Raw genomic sequence first — 21,841 nt, 5'->3', positions numbered from 1 at the left:
TTCTGTTCTTTATTTTTTATTTTGATTAAAAAAAAACAAAGACTTTAGTATCAGGAGATATAAACAATATTTATTTTGAGCATGTGGTTCTCTACTCATTAAACAACTTATTATTACTATTATTATTATTATTATTATTATTATTATAATAATAATAATAATAATAATAATAATAATAATAATAATAATAATAATAATAACAATAATGATAATAATAATGATGATGACGATGATGATATTATAATAATAATAATAATAATAATAACAATAAAAATAGCAATCATCATCATCATCATCATCATCATCATTATCATCATCATCATCATCATTATTATTATTATCATTATTTAATGCTTTTTGGCTTCACTGTTTGAGTCACGTTTTAATTAAGAAATATCAAACAAAATTTTCTTGGGAGCCCATGTCAAAAGAACGGTTATTGCCAAAGGAAGGGCTGCAATCACGTACAGGAATAGACAAAAGCACAGAGATATGTTTCAAAAACTTTGAGGTTTTATTCACATGTATTACATTTTAACAACAGCAGCGGCAACCACACAAAATTATGCTGCCTTGATGAAACACTACGATGGCTAAAAACACAACACAATTTCAAAATACATAACTAAAATGTTCAAGAGGAGAAGTGGGTTCAGTCCCATTGTGTGACACCTTGGACAAGTGTCTTGTACTATAGCCTCAGGCCAACCAAGGCCTTGTAAGTGGATTTGGTAGATGGAAAATGAAAGAAACCCATTGTGTGTGTGTGTGTGTGTGTGTGTGTGTGTGTGTGTGTGTGTGTGTGTATATATATATATATGTTAAAGTCTGTCATACCGGCCATGACGAAGGGAAATAGCCCTGAAACTCGAGTCGCCTTTATATATATATATTTATATTTATATATTTATATATTTGATCCTCAATATTTCATCTACATTCAATACTTTCTTTCATGGTGCCATCCATTTTTATTTTATTTTATTTTATATTGTATATTGTATATCATATTATATATTCCATATTCTATACCCCACATTAGTTCTGCAGGAATATAAATAAAACATAAAAAACAGACAGTGTTGGAACTCTTTTAAGCAAAATAATATATATATATATATATATATATATATATATATATATATATATATATATATATATATATATATATATATGTATGTATGTATGTATGTATATAGCAATAAGAAAATGGAGGGGAATATGTGGTACTCATCAGCTTGCAGACATTTTATTATGTCATAATACAATGTATGCATGAAATTATGCCGCCTTGATGAAACATAAATTTCCTTTTGCCCGCACCCATTTATTACACTCAGTAAAAACACTAGTGTAATAGTAATTGGGTATCCCTCTGGCAGTATATTGGATAGATACTATCCCTTAGTGGGCTGGATTCACAACCCCTAACTTTCTTGGATTATATATATATATATCATCATCATCATCGTTTAACGTCCGCTTTCCATGCTAGCATGGGTTGGACGATTTGACTGAAGACTGGTGAAACCGGATGGCAACACCAGGCTCCAGTCCGATTTGGCAGAGTTTCTACAGCTGGATGCCCTTCCTAACGCCAACCACTCAGAGAGTGTAGTGGGTGCTTTTACGTGTCACCCGCACGAAAACGGCCACGCTCGAAATGGTGTCTTTTATGTGCCACCCGCACAAGCCAGTCCAGGGGCACTGGCAACGATCTCGCTCGAAAATCCTACAGGAGCCAGTCAGGCGGTACTGGCAACGGCCACGCTCAAAATGGTGCATCTCATGTGCCACCCGCACAAGAACCAGTCCAGGGGCACTGGCAACGATCTTACTTGGCTTGCCGGGTCTTCTCACGCACAGCCCATTTCCAAAGGTCTCGGTCCGTAGTCATCGCCTCGGTGAGGCCCAATGTACGAAGGTCTTGCCTCACCACCTCAGCCCAGGTCTTCCTGGGCCTACCTCTTCCACGGGTTCCCTCAACTGTTAGGGTGTGGCACTTTTTCACGCAGCTATCCTCCTCCATTCTCACCACATGTCCATACCAGCGCAATCGTCTCTCTTGCACGCCACAACTGATGCTTCTAATGTTCAGCTTTTCTCTCAAGATACTTACACTCTGACGGGTATTCACATTGACATTACACATCCAACGGAGCATACTGGCTTCATTCCTTGCGAGCTTACGTATGTCCTCAGCAGTTACAGCCCATGTTTCACTGCCATGTAGCATGGTTGTTCGTACGCATGCGTCATACAGTCTGCCTTTTACTCTGAGTGAGAGTCCCTTTGTCGCCAGCAGGGGTAAGAGCTCTCTAAACTTTGCCCAGGCTATTCTTATTCTAGCAGCTACACTTTCAGCGCACCCACCCCCACTACTAACTTGGTCGCCCAGATAGCGGAAGCTATCGACTACCTCTAGTTTTTCACCCTGGAATGAGATAGAAGTTGTTTCCTGTTTGTTTGCAGTCTTTATTGCACCTGAACATCTGCCACAAACAAAAACTAACTTGCTGGTTAACCTGCCTTTGATGTTGCTGCACCTCTTATGTGTCCATAGCTTGCACCGGGTACATCTTATAGAGTTAATACCTACTCCTTTTCTACATACTGAGCAGGGCCATCTACCTGAAGGGGTTTGTGTTTTATCTACCTTCCTACTTATTAGGATTTTGGTTTTAGCTAGGTTGACTCTAAGGCCCTTCAATTCTAGACCTTGCTTCCACACCTGAAACTTCTCTTCTAGTTCTGATAGTGACTGCGCAATTAATGCAAGGTCATCAGCATAGAGGAGCTCCCAGGGGCAACCTGTCTTGAATTCTTCTGTGATCGCCTGGAGGACTATGATAAATAGGAGGGGGCTGAGGACGGAACCTTGGTGGACCCCTACCGCTACCCGGAATTCATTGCTGTACTCATTTCCAACCCTCACCTTACTGGCAGCATCACTGTACATGGCTCGCACAGCTCTCACTAACCATTCTTCTATCCCAAGTTTCCTCATTGACCACCAGATAAGGGATCGGGGGACCCTGTCAAAGGCTTTCTCCATGTCAACGAAAGCCAGGTACAGAGGTTTATCCTTAGCTAGGTATTTCTCCTGCAACTGTCTCACTAGAAATAAGGCATCAGTAGTGCTTTTACCTGGCACGAACCCAAACTGCATCTCATCTAAATTGATTCGCTCCCTAATTAGTTGGGCTATGACCCTCTCTGTAACTTTCATAACCTGATCTAACAGCTTGATGCCTCTGTAATTATTTGTATCTAAAGCGTCCCCTTTACCTTTGTAGCAGTTGACTATGATGCTGCTACACCAGTCATAGGGTATGACTCCTTCGTGTATCACCTGGTTCGTAATACGGGTGACTAGGCTATAGCCAACACTGCCAGATATTTTGAGCATCTCTGCAGTGATTCCTGATGGGCCGGGGGCTTTCCCGGTCTTCATACTCTTAATTGCTTTATCTACCCTGGTACTATCAACTCGGATAGCTGGTCCCTCTATTGGGTCGACATAAGGCAGGCTCTCTTTCTCCCATTCATTCTCTTTATTAAGCAATCTATCGTAGTGGCATCTCCAGACCTCTTTCTTTGCATCCTCATTTAATGCAAGCGTACCATCATCCATGCGAACACATTTCTCTCCTACAACATCACTATTCTCTCTCCTACACTGTCTTGCAACACGAAATACCTCGAGTCTTTGGTCCTCACGGCGCAGAACACTGGCTAAATAAACCTGTCGCCTAGCCTCCCTTCTGGCACATTGGTACAATTCCCTGCTACCACCGTTCTTCCAGTCCTTCCAAGCCTGTTTCTTTTGTCTAATAGCCCTGTCTACCTCCTTGTTCCACCACCACGTTACTCTGGGTTGGGAGGGGACCTTACACCACCCACAAATCTGGTCGGTGGCTTTCAACAGGTTGTCCCGCAGAAATCTCCAATTGTCTTCCACGTTGTATGATGCTATATCCCCTTCTATTTCGTTAAATGCTTCAAGTAACTTGTCTCTAAGTCTCTGTCCGTTTGCAGGGTCTTTAAGCTTCCACACCCTTCTTCTCCAAGCCTGTCTAATTTTGGGCACCCATTTTGCCTTGATCCCAAAGTCGCTAACTACTAATCTATGTTGTGGGGTACATTCTTCGCCAGGGTAGGTTTTGGCATTTATAAGCCGCCCTCTTTCCCTATTTCTGGCGAGGATGTAGTCGATTTGGCTAGAGTGTCTGCCGGAGCGGTAGGTGACTAGGTGACTGGCAGGTTTCCTGAAGTTGGTATTGCAGACCATAAGATTGGTTGCATCACAGAACTCCAGCAGTCTGGTTCCCACCTCGTTGCGGGAACCGAAGCCATAGCCTCCATGTATGCCATGGAAGCCCCCAGCACGACGTCCGACATGACCGTTGAAGTCTCCAGCCACAAAGAGAAGGTCCCTGTCACTCGTCGACGAGGTAGTTTGCAAGAGGGTGTCATAGAATTGGTCTTTCAGACCATCTGGTAGCCCAGGTTGAGGTGCATAGGCTGAGATGACAGTAGCTAATCTATGATGAAGCACTAGTCTGATCTTAAGTACTCTGTCACTTACTCTAACGACCTCGATTACCTTATCCACCCATTTCTCCGCTAGAAGTATTCCTACGCCCCCGACCCCGTCAGTGTTCCCTGCCCAGAAAATCTTGTACCTGTGTTCTTTGCCTGTGAGGAACCTTGCAGAACCTCCTCTCCATCTTACTTCCTGGATGCAGCACATATCTACGCATCTCCGTTCAAGCATCTCAACAATTTCACCAGATCTACCTTTCAGCGTGCCGACGTTGAGAGTGCCAATCCTAACAGTATGGGTGTTGGGGGTGTGGGCCTGTAGCCTGGGAAGGGGAAAAGCAGTGTCGTGTACCTGAAAAGAAAACTTGCAATTGGAAGAATTCATAAGCAAAACAGTACCTACAACCTGCAAACATTTCTCAACCTTAATGCGCTACCCAAAGGTAGGGGAGAGGATGGCCAAGGCCACTAGATGGGTTCCGGGAGACAGCCGAGGTTGACAGGATGGCAGAGGAATGAACTTCCGGTGGAGGGGGCGGGATGACAGAGGAATGAACTTCCGGTGGAGGGGGTGGGATGACAGAGAAATGAACTTCCGGTGGAGGGGGTGGGATGACAGAGGAATGAACTTCCGGTGGAGTGGGTGGGATGACAGAGGAATGAACTTCCGGTGGAGGGGTGGGATGACAGAGGAATGAACTTCCGGTGGAGGGGGTGGGATGACAGAGGAATGAACTTCCGGTGGAGGGGGTGGGATGACAGAGGAATGAACTTCCGGTGGAGGGGGTGGGATGACAGAGGAATGAACTTCCGGTGGAGGGGGTGGGAGGGCGGGTTACCGCCAGCGAGTAGATAGGGCTCTTAATTGTAGATTTTAAATATTTGAGAGACAACAATGCATAAATCGTAATTTTTAAAAGAGAAATGAATTCTGGGTGATTAGAATATAACGTAGCATGAATTTAGGAAGCTTAGAAAATGAATAAGTATGAATTTAAGACAACAACTGAATTCAATTGAGTTTCATGGAGAGAAACAAGATAAATAATAGGGGGCAACTAAAGCGCGAAGGTATTTATGAGATGTTTGAGGCCGTAAATAAATAAAAAATCTCTATCTTATCTGCATCTTGAGATTTCGTCGTAGTATGTCAGCGAGATAATTTAGAATGGGTTTCTCATTTATATATAGCCAGAACCTGAAGACCTTAAGGAAAAAACTACGAAAGAGAGAGAGAGGATGGAGGGGTAGACAGAGGCATGGCGGGAGAAAAGATCATCATCATCATCATCATATATATATAGAAAGAGAGAGAGAGAGAGGGGGGGGACCAGTCAAGCAGCACATCACGCTGTAATTCTTGGGCTGAGAAATCAACACTTAAAAGCCATAATTTTAAGGAGCGATAAGAATTTTTGAATAAAGGAAAATGGGTAGTGGTGGGTAGGTACCGCCAGCGAGTAGATAGGGCTCTTAATTGTAGATTTTAAATATTTGAGAGACAACAATGCATAAATCGTAATTTTTAAAAGAGCAATGAATTCTGGGTGATTAGAATATAACGTAGCATGAATTTAGGAAGCTTAGAAAATGAATAAGCATGAATTTAAGACAACAACTGAATTCAATTGAGTTTCATGGAGAGAAACAAGATAAATAATAGGGGGCAACTAAAGCGCGAAGGTATTTATGAGATGTTTGAGGCCGTAAATAAATAAAAAATCTCTATCTTATCTGCATCTTGAGATTTCGTCGTAGTATGTCAGCGAGATAATTTAGAATGGGTTTCTCATTTATATATAGCCAGAACCTGAAGACCTTAAGGAAAAAACTACGAAAGAGAGAGAGAGAGGATGGAGGGGTAGACAGAGGCATGGCGGGAGAAAAGATCATCATCATCATCATCATATATATATAGAAAGAGAGAGAGAGAGAGGGGGGGGGGACCAGTCAAGCAGCACCTCACGCTGTAATTCTTGGGCTGAGAAATCAACACTTAAAAGCCATAATTTTAAGGAGCGATAAGAATTTTTGAATAAAGGAAAATGGGTAGTGGTGGGTAGGTACCGCCAGCGAGTAGATAGGGCTCTTAATTGTAGATTTTAAATATTTGAGAGACAACAATGCATAAATCGTAATTTTTAAAAGAGCAATGAATTCTGGGTGATTAGAATATAACGTAGCATGAATTTAGGAAGCTTAGAAAATGAATAAGCATGAATTTAAGACAACAACTGAATTCAATTGAGTTTCATGGAGAGAAACAAGATAAATAATAGGGGGCAACTAAAGCGCGAAGGTATTTATGAGATGTTTGAGGCCGTAAATAAATAAAAAATCTCTATCTTATCTGCATCTTGAGATTTCGTCGTAGTATGTCAGCGAGATAATTTAGAATGGGTTTCTCATTTATATATAGCCAGAACCTGAAGACCTTAAGGAAAAAAACTACGAAAGAGAGAGAGAGAGGATGGAGGGGTAGACAGAGGCATGGCGGGAGAAAAGATCATCATCATCATCATCATATATATATAGAAAGAGAGAGAGAGAGAGAGAGGGGGGGGACCAGTCAAGCAGCACATCACGCTGTAATTCTTGGGCTGAGAAATCAACACTTAAAACCCATAATTTTAAGGAGCGATAAGAATTTTTGAATAAAGGAAAATGGGTAGTGGTGGGTAGGTACCGCCAGCGAGTAGATAGGGCTCTTAATTGTAGATTTTAAATATTTGAGAGACAACAATGCATAAATCGTAATTTTTAAAAGAGCAATGAATTCTGGGTGATTAGAATATAACGTAGCATGAATTTAGGAAGCTTAGAAAATGAATAAGCATGAATTTAAGACAACAACTGAATTCAATTGAATTTCATGGAGAGAAACAAGATAAATAATAGGGGGCAACTAAAGCGCGAAGGTATTTATGAGATGTTTGAGGCCGTAAATAAATAAAAAAATCTCTATCTTATCTGCATCTTGAGATTTCGTCGTAGTATGTCAGCGAGATAATTTAGAATGGGTTTCTCATTTATATATAGCCAGAACCTGAAGACCTTAAGGAAAAAAACTACGAAAGAGAGAGAGAGAGGATGGAGGGGTAGACAGAGGCATGGCGGGAGAAAAGATCATCATCATCATCATCATATATATATAGAAAGAGAGAGAGAGAGAGAGAGGGGGGGGACCAGTCAAGCAGCACATCACGCTGTAATTCTTGGGCTGAGAAATCAACACTTAAAAGCCATAATTTTAAGGAGCGATAAGAATTTTTGAATAAAGGAAAATGGGTAGTGGTGGGTAGGTACCGCCAGCGAGTAGATAGGGCTCTTAATTGTAGATTTTAAATATTTGAGAGACAACAATGCATAAATCGTAATTTTTAAAAGAGCAATGAATTCTGGGTGATTAGAATATAACGTAGCATGAATTTAGGAAGCTTAGAAAATGAATAAGCATGAATTTAAGACAACAACTGAATTCAATTGAATTTCATGGAGAGAAACAAGATAAATAATAGGGGGCAACTAAAGCGCGAAGGTATTTATGAGATGTTTGAGGCCGTAAATAAATAAAAAATCTCTATCTTATCTGCATCTTGAGATTTCGTCGTAGTATGTCAGCGAGATAATTTAGAATGGGTTTCTCATTTATATATAGCCAGAACCTGAAGACCTTAAGGAAAAAACTACGAAAGAGAGAGAGAGAGGATGGAGGGGTAGACAGAGGCATGGCGGGAGAAAAGATCATCATCATCATCATCATATATATATATATAGAGAGAGAGAGGGGGGGGACCAGTCAAGCAGCACGTCACGCTGTAATTCTTGGGCTGAGAAATCAACACTTAAAAGCCATAATTTTAAGGAGCGATAAGAATTTTTGAATAAAGGAAAATGGGTAGTGGTGGGTAGGTACCGCCAGCGAGTAGATAGGGCTCTTAATTGTAGATTTTAAATATTTGAGAGACAACAATGCATAAATCGTAATTTTTAAAAGAGCAATGAATTCTGGGTGATTAGAATATAACGTAGCATGAATTTAGGAAGCTTAGAAAATGAATAAGCATGAATTTAAGACAACAACTGAATTCAATTGAGTTTCATGGAGAGAAACAAGATAAATAATAGGGGGCAACTAAAGCGCGAAGGTATTTATGAGATGTTTGAGGCCGTAAATAAATAAAAAATCTCTATCTTATCTGCATCTTGAGATTTCGTCGTAGTATGTCAGCGAGATAATTTAGAATGGGTTTCTCATTGATATATAGCCAGAACCTGAAGACCTTAAGGAAAAAACTACGAAAGAGAGAGAGAGAGGATGGAGGGGTAGACAGAGGCATGGCGGGAGAAAAGATCATCATCATCATCATCATATATATATAGAAAGAGAGAGAGAGAGAGGGTGGGGGACCAGTCAAGCAGCACATCACGCTGTAATTCTTGGTCTGAGAAATCAACACTTAAAAGCCATAATTTTAAGGAGCGATACGAATTTTTGAATAAAGGAAAATGGGTAGTGGTGGGTAGGTACCGCCAGCGAGTAGATAGGGCTCTTAATTGTAGATTTTAAATATTTGAGAGACAACAATGCATAAATCGTAATTTTTAAAAGAGCAATGAATTCTGGGTGATTAGAATATAACGTAGCATGAATTTAGGAAGCTTAGAAAATGAATAAGCATGAATTTAAGACAACAACTGAATTCAATTGAGTTTCATGGAGAGAAACAAGATAAATAATAGGGGGCAACTAAAGCGCGAAGGTATTTATGAGATGTTTGAGGCCGTAAATAAATAAAAAATCTCTATCTTATCTGCATCTTGAGATTTCGTCGTAGTATGTCAGCGAGATAATTTAGAATGGGTTTCTCATTTATATATAGCCAGAACCTGAAGACCTTAAGGAAAAAAACTACGAAAGAGAGAGAGAGAGGATGGAGGGGTAGACAGAGGCATGGCGGGAGAAAAGATCATCATCATCATCATCATATATATATAGAAAGAGAGAGAGAGAGAGGGGGGGGGACCAGTCAAGCAGCACATCACGCTGTAATTCTTGGGCTGAGAAATCAACACTTAAAAGCCATAATTTTAAGGAGCGATAAGAATTTTTGAATAAAGGAAAATGGGTAGTGGTGGGTAGGTACCGCCAGCGAGTAGATAGGGCTCTTAATTGTAGATTTTAAATATTTGAGAGACAACAATGCATAAATCGTAATTTTTAAAAGAGCAATGAATTCTGGGTGATTAGAATATAACGTAGCATGAATTTAGGAAGCTTAGAAAATGAATAAGCATGAATTTAAGACAACAACTGAATTCAATTGAATTTCATGGAGAGAAACAAGATAAATAATAGGGGGCAACTAAAGCGCGAAGGTATTTATGAGATGTTTGAGGCCGTAAATAAATAAAAAATCTCTATCTTATCTGCATCTTGAGATTTCGTCGTAGTATGTCAGCGAGATAATTTAGAATGGGTTTCTCATTTATATATAGCCAGAACCTGAAGACCTTAAGGAAAAAAACTACGAAAGAGAGAGAGAGAGGATGGAGGGGTAGACAGAGGCATGGCGGGAGAAAAGATCATCATCATCATCATCATATATATATAGAAAGAGAGAGAGAGAGAGGGGGGGACCAGTCAAGCAGCACATCACGCTGTAATTCTTGGGCTGAGAAATCAACACTTAAAAGCCATAATTTTAAGGAGCGATAAGAATTTTTGAATAAAGGAAAATGGGTAGTGGTGGGTAGGTACCGCCAGCGAGTAGATAGGGCTCTTAATTGTAGATTTTAAATATTTGAGAGACAACAATGCATAAATCGTAATTTTTAAAAGAGCAATGAATTCTGGGTGATTAGAATATAACGTAGCATGAATTTAGGAAGCTTAGAAAATGAATAAGCATGAATTTAAGACAACAACTGAATTCAATTGAATTTCATGGAGAGAAACAAGATAAATAATAGGGGGCAACTAAAGCGCGAAGGTATTTATGAGATGTTTGAGGCCGTAAATAAATAAAAAAATCTCTATCTTATCTGCATCTTGAGATTTCGTCGTAGTATGTCAGCGAGATAATTTAGAATGGGTTTCTCATTTATATATAGCCAGAACCTGAAGACCTTAAGGAAAAAAACTACGAAAGAGAGAGAGAGAGAGGATGGAGGGGTAGACAGAGGCATGGCGGGAGAAAAGATCATCATCATCATCATCATATATATATAGAAAGAGAGAGAGAGAGAGAGGGGGGGGACCAGTCAAGCAGCACATCACGCTGTAATTCTTGGGCTGAGAAATCAACACTTAAAAGCCATAATTTTAAGGAGCGATAAGAATTTTTGAATAAAGGAAAATGGGTAGTGGTGGGTAGGTACCGCCAGCGAGTAGATAGGGCTCTTAATTGTAGATTTTAAATATTTGAGAGACAACAATGCATAAATCGTAATTTTTAAAAGAGCAATGAATTCTGGGTGATTAGAATATAACGTAGCATGAATTTAGGAAGCTTAGAAAATGAATAAGCATGAATTTAAGACAACAACTGAATTCAATTGAATTTCATGGAGAGAAACAAGATAAATAATAGGGGGCAACTAAAGCGCGAAGGTATTTATGAGATGTTTGAGGCCGTAAATAAATAAAAAATCTCTATCTTATCTGCATCTTGAGATTTCGTCGTAGTATGTCAGCGAGATAATTTAGAATGGGTTTCTCATTTATATATAGCCAGAACCTGAAGACCTTAAGGAAAAAACTACGAAAGAGAGAGAGAGAGGATGGAGGGGTAGACAGAGGCATGGCGGGAGAAAAGATCATCATCATCATCATATATATATATAGAAAGAGAGAGAGAGAGAGGGGGGGGACCAGTCAAGCAGCACATCACGCTGTAATTCTTGGTCTGAGAAATCAACACTTAAAAGCCATAATTTTAAGGAGCGATTAGAATTTTTGAATAAAGGAAAATGGGTAGTGGTGGGTAGGTACCGCCAGCGAGTAGATAGGGCTCTTAATTGTAGATTTTAAATATTTGAGAGACAACAATGCATAAATCGTAATTTTTAAAAGAGCAATGAATTCTGGGTGATTAGAATATAACGTAGCATGAATTTAGGAAGCTTAGAAAATGAATAAGCATGAATTTAAGACAACAACTGAATTCAATTGAGTTTCATGGAGAGAAACAAGATAAATAATAGGGGGCAACTAAAGCGCGAAGGTATTTATGAGATGTTTGAGGCCGTAAATAAATAAAAAATCTCTATCTTATCTGCATCTTGAGATTTCGTCGTAGTATGTCAGCGAGATAATTTAGAATGGGTTTCTCATTTATATATAGCCAGAACCTGAAGACCTTAAGGAAAAAACTACGAAAGAGAGAGAGAGAGGATGGAGGGGTAGACAGAGGCATGGCGGGAGAAAAGATCATCATCATCATCATCATATATATATAGAAAGAGAGAGAGAGAGAGGGGGGGACCAGTCAAGCAGCACATCACGCTGTAATTCTTGGGCTGAGAAATCAACACTTAAAAACCATAATTTTAAGGAGCGATAAGAATTTTTGAATAAAGGAAAATGGGTAGTGGTGGGTAGGTACCGCCAGCGAGTAGATAGGGCTCTTAATTGTAGATTTTAAATATTTGAGAGACAACAATGCATAAATCGTAATTTTTAAAAGAGCAATGAATTCTGGGTGATTAGAATATAACGTAGCATGAATTTAGGAAGCTTAGAAAATGAATAAGCATGAATTTAAGACAACAACTGAATTCAATTGAATTTCATGGAGAGAAACAAGATAAATAATAGGGGGCAACTAAAGCGCGAAGGTATTTATGAGATGTTTGAGGTCGTAAATAAATAAAAAAATCTCTATCTTATCTGCATCTTGAGATTTCGTCGTAGTATGTCAGCGAGATAATTTAGAATGGGTTTCTCATTTATATATAGCCAGAACCTGAAGACCTTAAGGAAAAAAACTACGAAAGAGAGAGAGAGAGGATGGAGGGGTAGACAGAGGCATGGCGGGAGAAAAGATCATCATCATCATCATCATATATATATAGAAAGAGAGAGAGAGAGAGAGGGGGGGGGGACCAGTCAAGCAGCACATCACGCTGTAATTCTTGGGCTGAGAAATCAACACTTAAAAGCCATAATTTTAAGGAGCGATAAGAATTTTTGAATAAAGGAAAATGGGTAGTGGTGGGTAGGTACCGCCAGCGAGTAGATAGGGCTCTTAATTGTAGATTTTAAATATTTGAGAGACAACAATGCATAAATCGTAATTTTTAAAAGAGCAATGAATTCTGGGTGATTAGAATATAACGTAGCATGAATTTAGGAAGCTTAGAAAATGAATAAGCATGAATTTAAGACAACAACTGAATTCAATTGAATTTCATGGAGAGAAACAAGATAAATAATAGGGGGCAACTAAAGCGCGAAGGTATTTATGAGATGTTTGAGGCCGTAAATAAATAAAAAATCTCTATCTTATCTGCATCTTGAGATTTCGTCGTAGTATGTCAGCGAGATAATTTAGAATGGGTTTCTCATTTATATATAGCCAGAACCTGAAGACCTTAAGGAAAAAACTACGAAAGAGAGAGAGAGAGGATGGAGGGGTAGACAGAGGCATGGCGGGAGAAAAGATCATCATCATCATCATCATATATATATAGAAAGAGAGAGAGAGAGAGGGGGGGACCAGTCAAGCAGCACCTCACGCTGTAATTCTTGGGCTGAGAAATCAACACTTAAAAGCCATAATTTTAAGGAGCGATAAGAATTTTTGAATAAAGGAAAATGGGTAGTGGTGGGTAGGTACCGCCAGCGAGTAGATAGGGCTCTTAATTGTAGATTTTAAATATTTGAGAGACAACAATGCATAAATCGTAATTTTTAAAAGAGCAATGAATTCTGGGTGATTAGAATATAACGTAGCATGAATTTAGGAAGCTTAGAAAATGAATAAGCATGAATTTAAGACAACAACTGAATTCAATTGAGTTTCATGGAGAGAAACAAGATAAATAATAGGGGGCAACTAAAGCGCGAAGGTATTTATGAGATGTTTGAGGCCGTAAATAAATAAAAAATCTCTATCTTATCTGCATCTTGAGATTTCGTCGTAGTATGTCAGCGAGATAATTTAGAATGGGTTTCTCATTGATATATAGCCAGAACCTGAAGACCTTAAGGAAAAAACTACGAAAGAGAGAGAGAGAGGATGGAGGGGTAGACAGAGGCATGGCGGGAGAAAAGATCATCATCATCATCATCATATATATATAGAAAGAGAGAGAGAGAGAGAGGGGGGGGACCAGTCAAGCAGCACATCACGCTGTAATTCTTGGGCTGAGAAATCAACACTTAAAAGCCATAATTTTAAGGAGCGATAAGAATTTTTGAATAAAGGAAAATGGGTAGTGGTGGGTAGGTACCGCCAGCGAGTACTAAATGAGGTTGCACTAAATGAGGTTGCAAAGAAAGAGGTCTGGAGATGCCACTACGATATATATATTACGGAGATGTACTTGCATAGCAAGTGACGTGATCTAAGATCGTGTGCTGGAACGAAAACAATTGCAGCGTGGAAGCTGTTTATAAGCCATTTAAAATAACACAGAAAGACCATTAGATTCACTTCAACATTTAAATTTAATTTGTCAATATATTTTCATCGCTTTGAAACTGCGACCTGTTCACTGACAAAATTCTGTGCTGCACAAAATTTTGTGCAGCACAGAATTTTGTCAGTGAACAGGTCGCGGTTTCAAAGCAATGAAAATATTTTGAAAAATTAAATTTAAATGTTGAAGTGAATCTAACGGTCTTTGTGTGTTATTTTAAATGGCTTATAAACACCTTCCCCGCTGCAATTGTATATATATATATATATATATATATATTTATATACATACACACATATATATATGTGGAAGACAATTGGAGATTTCTGCGGGACAACTTGTTGAGAGCCACAGACCAGATCTGTGGCTGGTGTAAAGTCCCCTCTCGACCCAGAGTAACGTGGTGGTGGAACAAGGATGTAGACGGGGCTATTAGACAAAAGAAACAGGCTTGGAAGGACTGGAAGAACGGTGGTAGCAGGGAATTGTACCAATCTGCCAGAAGGGAAGCTAGGCGACAGGTTTATTTAGCCAGAGGGGAAGCAGATAAGAAAAGATTTGCCAATGTTCTGCGCCGTGAGGACCAAAGACTCGAGGTGTTTCGTGTTGCAAGACAGTGTAGGAGAGGGAATAGTGATGTTGTAGGAGAGAAATGTGTTCGCATGGATGATGGTACGCTTGCACTAAATGAGGTTGCAAAGAAAGAGGTCTGGAGATGCCACTACGATAGATTGCTTAATAAAGAGAATGAATGGGAGAAAGAGAGCCTGCGGTATGTCGACCCAACAGAGGGACCAGCTATCCGAGTTGACAGTACCAGGGTAGATAAAGCAATTAAGAGTATGAAGACGGAAAGCCCCCGGCCCATCAGGAATCACAGCAGAGATGCTCAAAATATCTGGCAGTGTTGGCTACAACCTAGTCACCCGTATTACGAATCAGGTGATACACGAAGGAGTCATACCCAATGACTGGTGTAGCAGCACCATAGTAAACTGCTACAAAGGTAAAGGTGACGCTTTAGATACTAATAATTACAGAGGCATCAAGCTGTTAGATCAGGTTATGAAAGTTACGGGGAGGGTCATAGCCCAACTAATTAGGGAGTGAATCAATTTAGATGAGATGCAGTTTGGGTTCGTGCCAGGTAAAAGCACCGCTGATGCCATATTTCTAGTGAGACAGCTGCAGGAGAAATATCTAGCCAAGGATAAACCTCTGTACCTGGCCTTCATTGACATGGAGAAAGCCTTTGACAGGGTCCCCCCGATCCCTTATCTGGTAGTCAATGAGGAAACTTGGGATAGAAGAATGGTTTGTGAGAGCTGTGTGAGCCATGTACAGAGATGCTGTCAGTAAGGTGAAGGTTGGCAGAGAGTACAGTAATGAATTCCGGGTAGAGGTAGGGGTCCACCAAGGTTCCGTCCTCAGCCCCCTCCTATTTATCATAGTCCTCCAGGCGATCACAGAAGAATTCAAGACAGGTTGCCCCTGGGAGCTCCTCTATGCTGATGACCTTGCACTAATTGCGCAGTCACTATCAGAACTAGAAGAGAAGTTTAAGGTGTGGAAGCAAGGACTAGAATCGAAGGGCCTTAGAGTCAACCTAGCAAAAACCAAAATCCTAATAAGTAGGAAGGTAGGTAAAACACAAACCCCTTCAGGTAGATGGCCCTGCTCAGTATGCAGTAAAGGAGTAGGTAGTAACTATATAAGATGTACCCGGTGCAAGCTATGGACACATAAGAGGTGCAGCAATATCAAAGGCAGATTAACTACAAAGTTAGTTTTTGTATGTGGCAGATGTTCAGGTGCAATAAAGACTGTAAACAAACAGGAAACAACTTCTATCTCATTCCAGGGTGAAAAACTAGAGGTAGTCGATAGCTTCCGCTATCTGGGTGACCAAGTTAGTAGTGGGGGTGGGTGCGCTGAAAGTGTAACTGCTAGAATTAGCCTGGGCCAAGTTTAGAGAGCTCTTACCTCTGCTGGCGACAAAGGGACTCTCGCTCAGAGTAAAAGGCAGACTGTATGACGCATGTGTACGAACAGCCATGCTACATGGCAGTGAAACATGGGCTGTGACTGCTGAGGACATGCGTAATCTCGCAAAGAATGAAGCCAGTATGCTCCGTTGGATGTGTAATGTAAATGTGCATACCCGTCAGAGTGTAAGTATCTTGAGAGAAAAGCTGAACATAAGAAGCATCAGTAGTGGTGTGCAAGAGAGACGATTGCGCTGGTTTGGACATGTGGTAAGAATGAATGAGGATAGCTGCGTGAAAAAGTGCCACACCCTAACAGTTGAGGGAACCCGTGGAAGAGGTAGGCCCAGGAAGACCTGGGCTGAGGTGGTGAGGCAAGACCTTCGAACATTGGGCCTCACCGAGGCGATGACTACTGACCGAGACCTTTGGAAATGTGCTGTGCATGAGAAGACCCAGCAAGCCAAGTGAGATCGTTGCCAGGGCCCCTGGACTGGCTCTTGTGTGGGTGGCACATAAGATGTACCATCCTGAGCGTGACCGTTGCCAGTACCGCCTGACTGGTCTTGTAGGGTTTTCGAGCGTGATCGTTGCCAGTGCCCCTGGACTGGCTCTTGTGCGGGTGGCACATAAAAGACACCATTTCGAGCGTGGCCGTTTTCGTGCGGGTGACACGTAAAAGCACCCACTACACTCTCTGAGTGGTTGGCGTTAGGAAGGGCATCCAGCTGTAGAAACTCTGCCAAATTAGATTGGAGCCTGGTGTAGCCATCCGGTTGCACCAGTCCTCAGTCAAATCGTCCAACCCATGCTAGCATGGAGAGCGGACGTTTAAACGATGATGATGATGATACACACACATATATATATATATATGTATGAATGTATGTATTTGTGTGTTTGTGTTTGTGTTTGTCCTCCACCAATGCTTGACAACCGATGCTGGTGTGTTTACGTCCCCATAAATTAGTAGTTTGGCAAAAGAGACCGATAGAATAAGTACTAGGCTTACAAAGAATAAGTCCTGGGGTCAATTTGTACTACTAAAAGCAGTGCTCCAGCATGGCTGCAGTCAAATGACTGAAACATGTAAAAGAAATAAAAGAAAAATACTCAATTTAATAAGTTACGAGACTGCAACAGCAATAACATCAACAAAAACTGTAGGATTTCAAATGCAGTCGTCCTTTCATCTCGCAGTTGTGTGAAGGCAATGCCTTTTTGGATAAAAAATGAGGTGAAGGTGTGGCTGAATGGTAAGAAGATTACTTCCTAACCACATGTTCCTGGGTTCAATCCCACTGTGTAGCTTCTTTGGCAGGTGTCTCCTACCATTACTTTCAGCTGAACAATATTTTGTGAGTGGATTCGATTGGTGGAAAATGAAACAAGCTCATTTATACATGCTTTATTTTTATATTTTATCTTTTTACTTGTTTGCAGTCATTAGACTATGGCCATGCTGGGGTAACACCTTGAAGAATCTTTTGCCGGATGAATCAACCCTCGTACTTATTTTTTTGTTAAGCCTTGTACTTATACTATTGGGCTGAACCGCTAAGTTACAGGGATGTAAGCATACCAACACTAGTTATCAAGTAAAGGCAGTAGACAAAAACACACACATAAATCAATATATAAATATATACCTATATATTTATCATCATCATCATCGTTTAACGTCTGCTTTCCATGTTGTTTTGATCGTCTTTGTGGTGTGTGTGTGTGTGAAAATACACATATGGAAAAATACATATACATATACATATTCTCATACATATTCTTTGACAATCAAAATTGAGAAGGAACTGACCTGGCCTTTTTCTCTTGTGTATATTGAAGGAATGTTTTACTGTCTTAAGAGACAGTATGACTGGCTAGCTGGGGTGGGAGGGAAGAAGAGTTAAAGAAGATTTTTTTATTTTTGGTTGGTCTGTGACAGTCTGTCACGGTTCACTGGTTTTTGGGACTGGTTTTGTGCACATCTCTATGTGTGTATATATGTGTGTTTGTGTCCGTGTGTGTGTGTGTGTGTGTGTGTGTGTGTGCCGTTTTTATTGGTCCCAGAGTTTATTGTGGAATGTGTATATGAGTGTGTGTTTGAGTGTTTTTTGTGTCGGTGGGGATGTTAGGTGTGTGTACGTGAGACTGTGCGTATATCTCTTTGTCTGAGTGTGTATGTGTTGTTTTGATCGTCTTTGTGGTGTGTGTGTGTGTGAGAGCAACCGTATGTATGTGTGAGGGTGTGTACGTATGTGTGCATATGTGTGTGTATGTATGTGTGCATCTGTGTGTGCGTGGGAGTGTTTTGTGGGAGTGTGGGAGTGTGTGTGTGTCTCTCTGTCTGAGTGGGTGTGTTGTTTTAAATACCTTGTGGTGTGTTGTGTGTGTGTGTGTAAGCAAACGTATGTGTGTGATGGTTCATATGTATGTGTATGCCTATGTCTGTATGTGTGCGTGTGTGGCATGTGTATATGAGTATGTGTGTGTTTTTTTTTTTATCTATGGTAGGATGGTGTGTGTATGTGTGTGCACGTTTGTGTGAGTGTGTATGTGTGTGATTAATATTTGTTAGGGTGTTGTGTGTGCGCATGTGTGTGTATGTGTATATGTGTTTGTTCGTGTGTGTGCGTGAGTGCGTTTGTGAGTGCGTGTGTATGTGTGTTTGTGTGTTTTTTTGTGTCGGTGGGGATGTTAGGTGTGTGTACGTGAGACTGTGCGTATATCTATTTTTCTGAGTATGTATGTGTTGTTTTAATCATCCTTGTGATGTGTGTGTGTGAGAGAGAGCGCAACCGTATGTATGTGTGAGGGTGTGTACATATGTGTGCGTCTGTGTGTGTATGTATGTGTGCATCTGTGTGCATCTGTGTGTGTGCGTGGGAGTGTTTTGTGTGAATGTGGGAGTGTGTGTATACGTGAGTGTGTGTGTGTCTCTCTCTGTGTCTGAGTGAGTGTGTTGTTTTAAATACCCATTGTGGTGTGTGTGTGTGTGTGTGTGTGTAAGCAACCGTATGTGTGTATGATGGTTCATATGTATGATACAGGTGGAAGTGGACTTTTTGCAAGCTTCAGAAATAGTTTTGCTCTTGTGGATTTTTGGGAGTCCATAGAGGTTGCTTGTTTTGCAATTAAAGTTTGTTAGGTAGTCGCATTCCTTTGTTGTTAAGTTGTTTCGATGTTGGCAAATGAGTGTGTGTAATTTGGTCATTGTTCTTGTTTGTTGGTAGTTGACTACTCTTTCATAGTACGTAGTGTCTTGTAAGAGTTGAGATACAGAGTTTTTGTATTGTTCTGTATCCATAATGACGACAGTGCTACCCTTATATATATAAATATACCCCTTAATAGGTTTATACCAAACTTATGCATATAACAATACTCTATCTACTGTAATGTTCTGTATACTTAACAACTAATAATACATTGGTATATCTTTTTTCTGCCCCTGACAAGATTCTGCTTTATAAAATGATTTAATTATTAACAATTATAATCTTTAAAGTATGAATCGAAACGGCTGTTAGAGATCATGTTTATTTTTGAAGTCAATAAATATACTTATTCATTGATGTATCTCCATTTTCTTATTTTTCTTATATATATATCTTCTTCATCATCATCATCATCATCATCATTTAACGTCCGCTTTCCATGCTGGCTTGGGTTGGACGGTTTGACTGAGGACTGGTGAGCCAGAGGCTGCACCAGGCTCAATCTGTTCTGGCAAAGTTTCTACAGCTGGATGCCCTTCCTAACGCCAACTACTCCAAGAGTGTAGTGGGTACTTTTACGTGCCACCAGCACAAGGGCCAGTCAGGCGGTACTGGCAACAACCACACACAAAAGGTGTATTTTACATGCTTCCTGCGTGGGAGCCAGTCTGGTGGCACTGGCAACAACCATGCTTGAATGTTGTTTTTCACGTGCCAGTGGCACATGGGCCGGTAAGGCGATGGTGGGGCTGAACCTGAAACTATGTGGTAGGGAAGCAAGCTTCTTACCACATAGTCACGTTGGCACCTATATATATATGCTTATATATGACTTTTTAAAATTTATTCTTTGTAAGTCAATTTATTACTTATAAGAGAAATGTAAAAACCACTGGTGCTGGTGCCACATAAAAATCACTGGTGATGGTGCCATGTAAACAGCACTTTGTAAAGTGGTTGGCATTATGAAGGGCATCCAGCTGTAGAAACCAAGCAAAAGCAAGCTATGGAACCTGGTGTGGCCCCTGGTCTTACCAGTTCTAATCAAGCTGTCCAACCCATGCCAGCTTTGAAAACAGACCTTAAATGTTATTGATGATGATGATGATGAAGTTAAATTTTGCCTTATGGCAAGTAATACAACAGGCCCGGCAGGACATATTGGGAAAATTATTTCATGTAAAAAATCAAAAGCTGTGGCACTATTTGTGTTAGATTTAAAACTGAAGATGCAGCCAAAACAAAGGCTGAAGTAGTCTGACATTTCAATGAAGCACAGGAGTCCCAGTAAGAGACAGTTGACATGATGTAGACCCACAACTTTTGTGTCACAATAGGGAAGAGTATGCTTTATCGTTTATATTTTATCTTTTTACTTGTTTGCAGTCATTAGACTGTGACCATGCTGGGGCTACACCTTGAAGCATTTTTTGCCGAATGAATCAACCCTTGTACTTATACTATTGGGCTGAATTGCTAAGTTACAGGGACGTAACCTGGTACTTATTCTATTGGAGTCTTTTGCTGAACTGTTAAGTTATGAGGATGTTAACACACCCACACCGATTGTCAAGTGGTGATGAAAGACACACAGACACAAAGAGACACATGCATGCATACACACGCATACACACACACACAGACACACACATACACACACATACACACACATACATGACGAGCTTTCAGTTTCTATCTACTGAATCCACTCACAAGGCTTTGATTGGCCTGATGCAATAGTAGAAGACACTTGCCCAAGGTGCCATGCAGTGGGACTGAACCTGGGATCATGGAGTTAGGGAAAAAATATCATGGAAAAAGAAAACTCAACAGAAAACAATGAAAATAGGTGAATGAGAAGAGAATGTGTGTTTGAAAAAATATCAAAGAAAATAAACAAATCAATATCAAAGAGAAATATCAAAGAAAATAATCAGATCAATATCAAAGAAAATAAGCAGCAAAAATAAACTAAGATTTTCTGTTCTTCAAAAGTCAAAGAAACTTGACGAACAGTTCGGCAAAAGAGACCAGTCGGAAAAGTAGCAGACTTTAAAAAAATAAATATTGGGGTTGATACATTTGCTTAAAAATATTTCAAGTTAGTGCCCCAGCATGGTCACAGTCTGACGACAGAAACAAATAAAAGATAAAAGATAAAGTTACACATTTCTGGTGCCACAGACTTTCTGAACAGGTTAGAAAGATGCCAAATAGCAAGATTCAGAATATAAACAACATCCAAAAGATAGATTATTAATAAAATGTAAATTCTGAGCAAGCTGGCAGAATTGTTAGCCCAGCAAGCAAAATGCTTCATAACGTTTCATCTGTCATTACGTTCTCAGTTCTAATTCTGACCAGGCTGACTTTTCCTTTTATCCTTTTGGTGCAGATAAAATAATTACCAGTCGAACACAGGGGGCGATGTAATCAAGTTACCCACTATAA

At 40.2% G+C, this 21,841-nt stretch overlaps 1 long non-coding RNA gene across 1 annotated transcript in view; it reads right to left on the bottom strand.

Moving 5' to 3' along the window:
- Positions 1-18,448, bottom strand: part of LOC149129273 (uncharacterized) — a 37,011-nt gene extending 18,563 nt beyond the window's left edge. Inside the window, exon 1 of the long non-coding RNA XR_016240123.1 lies at positions 17,989-18,448. This is a non-coding gene — a long non-coding RNA (uncharacterized LOC149129273). The remainder of the gene's footprint in view (positions 1-17,988) is intronic.
- Positions 18,449-21,841: the final 3,393 nt, after the last annotated feature.

Source organism: Octopus bimaculoides, unplaced genomic scaffold (genome assembly GCF_046866305.1).
Source record: "Octopus bimaculoides isolate indiv1 unplaced genomic scaffold, ASM4686630v1 contig83, whole genome shotgun sequence".
NCBI classification, from domain to species: Eukaryota; Metazoa; Mollusca; class Cephalopoda; order Octopoda; family Octopodidae; genus Octopus; species Octopus bimaculoides.
This window is presented reverse-complemented; position numbering and strand designations above follow the sequence as displayed.